This window comes from Myxocyprinus asiaticus, chromosome 37 (assembly GCF_019703515.2).
Source record: "Myxocyprinus asiaticus isolate MX2 ecotype Aquarium Trade chromosome 37, UBuf_Myxa_2, whole genome shotgun sequence".
In the NCBI taxonomy this organism is placed as follows: domain Eukaryota; kingdom Metazoa; phylum Chordata; class Actinopteri; order Cypriniformes; family Catostomidae; genus Myxocyprinus; species Myxocyprinus asiaticus.
This window is the reverse complement of record NC_059380.1, coordinates 14803051-14814234: the sequence shown is the minus strand read 5'-3', so window position 1 is coordinate 14814234 and position 11184 is coordinate 14803051.

The following is an 11184-nucleotide window of genomic DNA, read 5'->3' as shown; positions in this document are numbered from 1 at the left end:
GCTTCAGAAAACATTCATTGATTGACTGGAGTCACATGGATTACTTTTATGCTGCCTAAATGTGACTTTTGGACCGTCAAAGTATTGGCACCCATTTACTTGCATTATAAGGAACTGACAGAGCTCTATCTTCCTCTAAATATCTTTATTTGTGTTCTGCTGAAGAAAGACAGTCATACACATCTGGGATGGCATTAGCGTAAGTGAATAATGAGAGAATTTTCATTTTTGGGTGAACTATTCGATTAATTCATTTTACAGGGAAAGTGTTGGCAATTTCTCACCTCTCTCAAATTCACATACATATTTCTAGACACAATTAACGCCACTGGTCAGTGACATGGGAAATCATAAACTATATTTCGAGCCTTTAAATGGTTTGTTTACATCTTCATTGTTTGCAAATAACCAAAGGCCCTCTTAATATGGCTGAGGAAAGTCTGAAGTAAATGGACTGTGCACATGACTGGTCTAAAGGTATCATTTTCTAAAACCAGTGGGTGGAAACAACATATTTGTTGTAAATAAAAATATTTTGACAAATCACAGAATGTGCCTTTAAGAATTATTTTAGCCCCTCTATGTTGAGCTAGAACAGCTGCAGTGACAAAGTTTCGGCATGCATCCAAACCACACTTATTCCTGGCAGACATTGTTTTCCATACACCTGCAGAATCTCTCTTTCGCTTTCTTTCAGCCACCATATGGTTTGGCTCTCCCAGAGTTAGATCAAATTTTCTGAAAATCCATTCAGTGATTTTTTTAATTATTATTATTTTTTAACTTTGTAGGGTGTTTTGTACTACAGCCGTTAATTTGTAGGACTAAAAAAACTAAAGAAACAACTAAAGAGTGTGAGTGGTGGTATGCAACTATACATTTCCTGCCTACCACAAAACTCCACAATGTTGGAATTTCAGGAGGAATCAGCTAGGAATTAATTGTTTTTAAGAAGGAATTATGCAGATCTAGTCTTGTGGGAACCAGGATGTAATCACATTGTCAACCAACTAGTTGGGGTAGAGTTAATAAAATAAGAATTCCTGTTGACTGTATTACATAATTTACCAAAATACAACTCCTTGAGCTCACACATGACCTGCTAAAGAGAGACGGACTCCATCCCTCCAGGGAAGGTGCCGCTCTCCTCTCTAGTAATTTGGCTCACGGTCTTAATAATGACAGTATTTGACTACTGGGGGCCAGGTCAGGAAGCAGACAAACTGGTTAATCCGAAAGTCTGCTAGCTGCCTTGAGACGTCACATAGATCACTTAAACTACAACACATAAAGACTGTATCACCTAGATATCATGGAGACACTGTGTTTGTTCCCTGAACTACCAAACACACAACTCTGACTAAATCATTTTGAAAAAATTTATTAAGTTGATTTAACTTTAAAAAAAATAAATAAATAAATAAAATACAAAATTGAAGATAAACATCATATAAAGGTAGGGCCACTAATCATTAGATCTCTTTCTACCAAAACATTAATTGTAAATGAAATTATTACAGATCGTAGTTTGGATGTGCTCTGTTTGAATGAAACCTGGCTTAAACCGGATGAATATATTTGTCATGTATTCCCTGTTTTTGTCTAGACTTTAATGTTGAAATTCTTATTTAGTTCCCCATTCCTGTTTCCTGTGTTAGTTTTGTAGTCCTTTGTAGTTTTATTTCATGATTGGTTCTCCCTGATTGTTTCCCCAGGTGTTCCTTGTTTTCCTTTGTGTATTTTAGCCCTTGTTTCCCCAGGTTAGTTTGTCAGTCTTTGCATGTTTTGTTTGATGTGCTGTGCTTGGTTCCCTGTGTTTTGTTTTCTTTTCTTATATTCTGAGTTTCTTTGTTTATCTTTGTGTTAATAAAGCTGAGTTTAGATCCTCATTCCTCACCTGCCTCATCACAATATTAGTTGAAATGAATCTACTCCCCCAGGTTATTGTTATAAACATGAGCCTCGTCTGAAGGGTTGAGGAGGAGGTGCTGCTACAGTGAAATTTTTGGTGTTACTGAGAGGACAGGACAAATCTTTTGAACTAATAATGCTTAATATGACACCGTCAGATATAAATAAAAAATCTTTGTCGTCTTTTGCCCTTGCTACAGTATATAGATCACCCAAGCCTTACTCTGGTTTCCTTGGTGAATTTGCACATTTTCTATCTGATCTAGTAGTTAATGTAGATAGAGCTTTAATTGTTGGTGACTTCAACATTCACATAGATAATGAAAATGACACATTGGGATTAGCATTTATCGATATTCTCAACTTTCTTGGAGTTAGACAAAATATGACAGGACCAACTCATCACCATAATCATACGCTAGATTTAATTCTGTCATATGGAATTGATGTTGATTCTGTAGAAATTCTACCACAGAGCACTGACATCTCAGATCATTACCTCGTCTCTTGTTTGTTGTGATCAGCTAATGTCACTCAATCTACACAACGCTATCGTTCACATAGAACTATTCTTTCGACCACTAAAGATAGCTTCATTAATAATCTTCCAGAATTGTCTCATATACTCAGTAAGCCAAAAAGTCTAGAAGAACTTGAAATAACAGAAAATATATATACAGTCTTCTCTAGCACTCTTGATATTGTCGCCCAACTTCGATTAAAGAAAATTAAAGAAAAAAACCTCACACCTTGGTACAATGATCTCACTTATGCTCTCAAGAGAGCATCTCAGAAAATGGAGCGCAAGTGGAAGAATACAAAATTATAGATATTTTGCGGTGCATGGAAGGATAGTGTCTGTAGCTACAGACAGGCACTAAAAGCTGCCAGGTCAGCATATTTTAGCAAACTCATAGAAAATCACCACAACAATCCTAGGTGTTTATTCACTACTGTGGCTAAATTGGTTAAGAATACATTTTCGACTGAACCAGATATTCCGTTGAAGCACAATAGTAATGACTTCATGAATTTCTTTACTGATAAAATTTAAATAATCAGAAATAAAATTGGAAATATGCATTCAACTGTCACAGCACCTCAGAAAACAGTATCTCATAATTTTGCTCATTAGCAACTTCAATCCTTCGCTGTCATAGGCATAATGAGCTAACAAAACTTATCAAAAAATCAAAAGCCACAACATGTATGTTAGATCCAATACCAACTAAGCTCTTAAAAGAGCTATTCCCAGTAATCTCAGAACCTCTTCTTAATATTATTAAGTCCTCGCACTGTTCGGGATGCAGACACACTCACTCAGTTTAAGTCTAGACTAAAGACTCATCTGTTTAGCCAGGCATACACCTAATTTATCCATCAACTCACAATTAGGCTGCTTCAGTTAGGTCTGCCGGAACCAGAACCATCCATTGAATGGAATCTATGCTAATATTATCCTTTATTCATATTCTGAGGTTACCAGTGCCTGCCAGATCCAGCTCTGTTCCTGCATTGTGTCGGACTCCACTGCTACGTGTCACTGAGAGATGACGACAAACTATAGCTGGTGCTAGCCAGACATCACTTCAGTTTTTTGACTACAGAGGATGAACTGATGCCAACTCCAACTGTAAGACTTCCAACTGTACTTCATTTGCCACTGCCTGAACCTTGGATTTAGGATGGACCCCACCGAACCTCACCGAAATGACCCGCAGGTTGAATTGCGATGCACCACATTATTTAGCTCTGCCTGCATCACCTTTGTCTATTGATGGACTACACTCTTGAAATGGAATACATAGACTATCATTTAATTGCCAACAAAAGCCTTCATCAGCCAACTAACAAAGGACAATGCATCTATGTTAACTTGTGCAGTTAATCCAGGATGGACAGGAATATATTAGTCATTAATCTTAAATTCATAAAAAAATATTTTATTTTTATTTTTAAAACACTGGACCTTAACGCTTACTTAATTTACAAATTTAAAACCATGACTTGCACTGCACACAAATAACTAATATTGGAACTGGCCTGGTGAGCCTGGTTTCTCCCAAGGTTATTTTTCTCCATTAACCAACATCTTATGGAGTTTTGTGTTCCTTGCCACAGTCGCCTTCAGCTTGCTCACAGGGGTTCTAAATACAATTATTATATAATTATTTAATTTCTATACACATTCAGATTAAATCATATTTAATCAAACTACACAATGATCACTGTAAGATATTATAGATATCACAGTTTCATTTTTTTTGTTTTTGTTAATGCATGATTTCCTGTAAAGCTGCTTTGAAACGATGTGTGTTGTGACACAACTTGACTTGACACATGCCCATTCATTTAACTACACTTGCAGCTTCTGCCACTGGAGGTAGTGATTCAAATTTCGGTAAGCACATACCAATTTCATCAGCAGTACTTTCAACCTACAGTCCTATTGCCAAATTCACAGTGCGATCAGCCTGGATTTTCGTGGAACGTCAAAGTGTGATCTTAATTGCAACAGGTAAAGAACGCTGACATTTGAATAAGACATTCTATAATTTGCATAGAAAAGAGGTGTGTATGCTCTGAAAAGCCAATTAATTCATTTTAAAATTGCACAGGGCTATTTTTGCACATTTAGCACTTTGCTAAAATGGATGGCGGGTAGTATGTGAGGAAGTGCAGGATTTTACACTGAAATACCATGCGCAAAAGTGTTGCAACTGTTTAGGGCATATTCACCTCAGTGGTGATATTTTGGCTCGAAGTTTAGACCCCTGGCAATAAATATTACTTGCCGTAGAAAGACCACTTAGAATGATTATGCCCACAGTGCTTCAGAAAAATAAGAGAGAGAAAGAGAGAGAGAGAGAGAGAAGCTCACGAATACAGAAGGTAGCAACTGTTACTAAGGAGTGAGGATGGATAAATAAACCACTAAACAAGACAGAGAGTAAAGGGAGTGAATGAGCACAAGAGAGAGAGAGAGTGACTGAGTGAGGTGCAGGGGGAAAGAATGGGCTCTTTGTACTCAGTGATCTTGAATAATTAATTGTGACTAGGTGGAGGTTATCTGAGGGCACACTGTCACTATGGGCAGAGACCTTGGCTTGCCAGTATTGTGCATACAGCCTTGCCTACCATTGGATACTTACATAAATAAGTCAGAGTTCTGAATCCTCTCTTACACTCTGAGTGCTGCTGATAGTGTTTTTTTTTTTTATTTTTATTTTTTTTTTTTATCGGAAACAGGACAGGCAGTGACTCAGTATGAAGAGCTTGTAATTCAGGTCACTGTGAGGTGTGCTTTTTATACAAGAATTTCCTCAAAGAGCCATTAAAGTGAGAGGCGGATGCAGAGAGAGAGAGAGAGAGAGAGAGAAACATGTTCTTTTTGTTTTGGCTGCATATTATATAAAATAATGAGAACTGTATGAGGATATATGGTATTTTCAATGTAATACTGTTTTTCTTGGTGCTTTAAAAGAACTTCACCCTTCTTTTTTGTGAGAAAATTTCAAACAACCATTTTGTCCAGGTCAAAAAAGACCCGGTAGAGCACGATAGGCACCTCCCTTTAGGTTATAAACATGAACATTGACAGGCTTGTTTTTCACAGGAAACACAAGCTTTTTAAAATAACATTTCATCTGAAAATTTACTATATTTTTTTTGACCCTGCACTCTGACCCCAGCCTAGCTGGGATATGTGAAAAAGAAGAATTTCACTGTATATGTGCAAATGTATAATGTGTGATAAATAAAGAAGATTATGATTATGATTATGATTATGAAAAGAGCGCCACCTATATGTCAGCAGTAGAACTATTCTTTTACAGTAGATTTTGAGAAAAAGCATGAGAATTAGAATACTTACAAATTGTATTTTGTTTCAAACAAATAAAGAATCATATTTTTTTATTCAAAAACATTTTTATTTCAAAATATAAACATCTTTCTGACAGACATAAGATGACTGAAAACCCCCATAGACTTCCTTTGAATAGGTCCCCAAACATACCAGTAAGCAATCATCTTGCAACCATTTAGTTGCCCTAGCAACACCATAGTAATCACCTAAACACCCTGACATTGCATTGCAAATATATAAGTATATAAGTATCAATGTTTATTTAATAATTGTTTTGGAGAATGCAAAGACATTTTGAACAAATACAAGATTAAGATTAGACAAAAATGACCCAAACATTACAGAAGGGGAATAGTTCAGAGGCCATATGACAGACCAAACAGATCAAAATTAATAAGTTACTCTCTTAAATCAAATCATTCATGCAAATCATTATGCTGCTCTCAAATCTTATACAGTGCCAATGGTGACGTTATGACGTCATGACATATGGTCACGATGTACATGAGAAACAATGACATTTGAAGTTATTGCCGTTCAACCTTGATGTTATTGACGTTCAAATCATATGGATTACTTTTATGGTGCTTTTTATAGTGCATTTTGGAGCATAACTCCTTTGTGAACTGTGAGAAATCGATTAATGGAATAGAGCTGCATAAAGATTTTCAGAATTCTCCTTTAAGAGAATAAGGGTTTGGAACAACAATGTACTGTTGACTGAAAAGAGTACAAAATGACTGAATTGTATATATATATATATATATATATTTTTTTTTTTTTTTTTTTTTTTTTTTTTGGTGGTGGATTATTCAGTTTGTATGACATCCAGTCTGTGTTTGCAAACTTTACCTTTATCTCACAAAGTTTCCAAAGTGCACCATAGTGGACTAAGGGAAATCGTGACTCCATTAAAAGGAAGATTGGATTGGGATTTCCTCCAAGCAGTTGTTAAAATGAATACTGCAGCAAATATAGTAAATTTGTACTTCAGCTCAGCAGTGCTGGGGGACAGGGCCAAGGCAGGGTGAGAACAGGGTTAAGACAAATTCTGTTTATTTGAACTCATGTGATACTTCTGCACATGAAGGACCCTTAATGACTACCCCAAGGAAGCAGTTATATTCATGGGGTTAATTATTAAACAACTGTTTTCCATTTAATCAATGGTGAAATTAAAATCACTTACTTTGGCACTATATCTTAAAATATGTCTTGTGTGTTCTGCTCTGGGGCTTAGGAAAGATTTGAAAAGTTGAGGGAACACAAACTTATCAGTTCTGCTCATGTATATTAAAGGTGATTTCAAAATGAGAAATTCTAACATACAGTATAATAATGGCTGCTAAAAGTTATGATGGTTGCTACATCCCTAATTCTTCTTAATAAATAGAAAAAACAGATTTTATATCAAATTTTTGCTTACTCTGCTGAAAAGGTCATCGTAGGCCTGGTTCCATGTTGTTCACCTACAAAACTTGGCTGGTCGACCACAGTATTGTCTTTCTGATGAAGCTGATTGACCAAGAAAGTACTGTTGGTTAGACTAGTTAAAAAGCCAACATAGGAACAGAGTTTGTTTGTATTCTGCCCATTAACACCCATCCCATTTTATACACTCATATTTGCAGTAGTATCAGTGTCATCATAAATTACAATAACAGAGTGTAATCGGTGCATATTATGGTTGCTTATAGCATGTTAGCGCATTAGCTTGTGTTAATTCAGAATGTAAGCAAATGACGCATTTCCTACTGCTATAATGTATATTGAGTGGTTAAAAAAAAAAAAAAAAACATCTTTTACTGATCTCATGCAAATTCTATTCATAGAATGTGGCATGAAGTAATTGATAACAAAGTTTAATGCCAAATTAGCTAATTTTTTTTTTACATGAAGTCTTGAGAATTCTCATATTTAAATGTACCTCTAAATGCCTCCCACAGCAGCATAGACGGTATCTGAATGTTCTCAAATAGTATGTTGTTGCTCAGCTGTTTTTAACTTTTTGGCTCTGAGCAAAGAACGAAGAGTGTGCTGGGGCCTTGAGATCTTGCTCCCAAGCCCCAGTGAAATCTACGAATCTATGTTTGAGAGGTTATTTTAATCACATACATTTGAACCTAACAAGGTATGAGTCTGAGAGAGCCATTGTTAAATAGGAACAATTTCAGTTTTTGACACAGAAATGGATGGGAGAGAAATATTGGACTGTCATCTAGGCCACTGGTGTGAAAGAGTACTGAATTAGAACAGTGCCAAGCATGAATACTTTATGAACTCATTATGTGAAAAGAGAACAAAGGTTTAGGTAAGGCATGCAGACATGCAGGTTTACATTGGCCTCACACAAAACATTATTCTCACACACTTTTAGCAACTGTCACACACAGGGCATATTCTGATCATATTATCTGTAACCAGATAATTGGTATGCTGGATACCTTATGCTGACAAGTAAAATGGCAAATGTTTGATTAGGTAGTGCACAAGAATTAGAAATGAGGTGTTTAACCTTTTGCAGATCAATCTTTTCCTTCCTTATTTTCAGCAAGCAAATGCTACAAATCTAAACAGCCACTTTCATTAAAGGGTTAGTTCACCAAAATTCTCTCATGATTTACTCACCTTCATGCCATCCCAGATGTGTATGACTTTCTTTCATCTACTGAAAACAAATGAAGATTTTTAGAAGAATTTCTCAGCTCTGTTCGTCCATACAATGCAAGTGAATGGGTGCCAAAATTTTGAATCTCCAAAATCCACATAATGGCAACATAAAAGTACTCCAGACAACTCTGGTGGTTAAATACAGATCTCCAGAAGCGATATGATAGGTTTCATTTTTATTTATTTAAGTCTTTTATTGTTTTTTTTTTTTTTTTTACTATAAATTATCCTCCCTGCTCAGTCAACCTCCACTTCATTTCACATCCTTCTTCTGTTTTTGGTGATTCACATTCTTCGTGCATATCACCCCTACTGGGCATTTATGAGAATTATGAGAATTTATGATAGAAAATGACTTAAAAATGGATCTGTTTCTCACCCACACCTATCTTATCGTGTCTGAACACATGGATTTAACCACTGGAGTCATATGGATTACTTTTATGCTCCCTTTATGTAGAATTTGGAGCTTAAAATTTTTGCCACCAATTAACTTGAAATGTATTGACTTACAAAGCTGAAATATTCTCCTAAAAATCTTATTTTTTGTTCTGCAGAAGAAAGAAAGTCAAACACATCTGGGATGCCAGGAGGTTGAGTAAATCATGGAAGAATTTTCATTTTTGGGTGAACTATCCCTTTAATGTCTAAGCCACTGTATAAACGCCTGAGTTTTACACACCACCAAAATAAAACAAACACTCCCCTTTATAGATACAATTCAGGGATTAGTTCATGGTCTAAATACACTACATAATGTCTGAGAGGAGATTAGCAGAGAAACCACAGAGAAACTGGGTATGGCTACTTTCAGTGGAGACTGAAAAACCAGTTACTCTGAAAAGCTACTTGCAAAATGTGGCATGTGTGGCCTTAAATAAATTATATTTAGAACATCACACACATGTTTCTTTTTGCCATGGGTGAAGCAGACTGTTCTGAATGCAAAATAGACAGAACAAGTGGACATCAGTCTAAACCAAATGCCCAGATTTGGACCAAATTTCCTTTTAAAACAAGCTTGTGGAACACAGACTACAGAATTCAAATGAGTATGTAACTCATTTTCAATTTAACAAAGCTCTACAGAAAATACTCTTGTGCAGATCTTAGATTAGATTTTCTGTTTGTATAATAATGGTGATAAGGTAAGAGCCTTAAATCAGTTCTCATAAAACGTTGCTATTTTTCAAAGAGCCCTTTCATCTAAAAATTTTTATTGTTACAAAATAATAGTAATAATAATGAGAGAAAAAAAAAGAAAACTCATGGGTTTTCATTTCTAAAAATATGTAAAATAATCTTCTTTTTACATCTTTTTAAAACATGAAAACTCAAGAGTTACAATAATTAACAATAGTTAATATTTACTGAAAATCTTGCCATCTGTTGTAGCACATTTGTGCATTTTCAAACTTGCCATGTGAAGATGCCATCATTGGTTGGCTATTTCGTTCTTGTGTGCAGTTGTCACAAACTGCCTTGAGTTTATCCCATCACCTTCCCTCTATGTTTGGACTTTTAGTTAGACTACACTTCCCATGATGCACCTATCTGAGCACACTCATCTATTCCCCATCTTTGTTCCCAGGTGTTCTATGTTTTGTCATTACCCATGTGTGTATATATAGCCCTCATGTTTCCCTTAGTCTTTGTCAGTTCTTGTTTGTTCGTTAGCATGTTATTGTATGATGTTACTTACCTAGTTAGCCAGAAAACTGTTGTGATGTTTGATTTTTCTCTTTTGCTCCAGTGTTTTAGTTTAATTTCTTTATCTTTTGAGTTCCTTAAATAGTTCTGCAGTTGGATCCCCACTCTCTGGTCCTTCCTAGCAGCATAACAGCAGTGTTGGGAAGGTTGCTTGGAAGCTGTAGTTTCCCAAGCTACTGGCAAAACTACAACTGCTTTCAAAAAGTGGCTTACTACTTTGAAGCTATTAAAGGAAGAAAATATTTTTTCAGATCAAATTATATTCAGATGACACAAGATGATATAACTTAATTCTGGAGTCAATTGAATTTATCTGGCTCAAATGAGTCTAAACTGAGGTGATGTTAAACAATTAGGGTGGCAAAATTAAAGATAAAAATACAATGGTCCTTATTTTAAGAGTGCTAGAAAAATATATTTTTTAAAGAACCTGAAGCGCAGACCTATGTGGTTATGTTATACGCGCAAAGTCAGTGGGCATGGCCAAGAAATTTCTATATTTTGTGCAAGCATGAGCTAAGTCTAGGTACAAATGGGTTGGCAAAACCACACTTGCAAAGCACTAATGGGCTGGGTCAAGTGCAATTTAATTTGGGGGATCTTCTCCGGTTATTGCACAGTTAGTGACCTAATATAGTATATTTAATTTCCTGTCAAGCAACCTCAATATAGATGAAGTCCTCCCATTCATAAGAATTTGTTAGTAATGGGCTATATGCAATGCATTCCCTGTTCTGTGACTTTATTGCTAGTTGCGCTGCTCTGGACCGCGATGTATATTGTGTGTATATTGGGCCTCTCTGGGACTGTTGGATCTCATCCAGCTTGCCTGTGTCTCACCTGCTAGAAATATGCTTTGCTTCTCTCCCATTTTTGTTATTTTGTAATGTGTATTTGTTATGTTTCTCTGTTTAATGTTTCATGCTTAATTTCTGTACAGCATCCTTAAGCTTTGGGAAGGCGCTATACAAAATAAACTTATTATTTTTACTATTAATCATACTGATCAAATGATACACAAATAA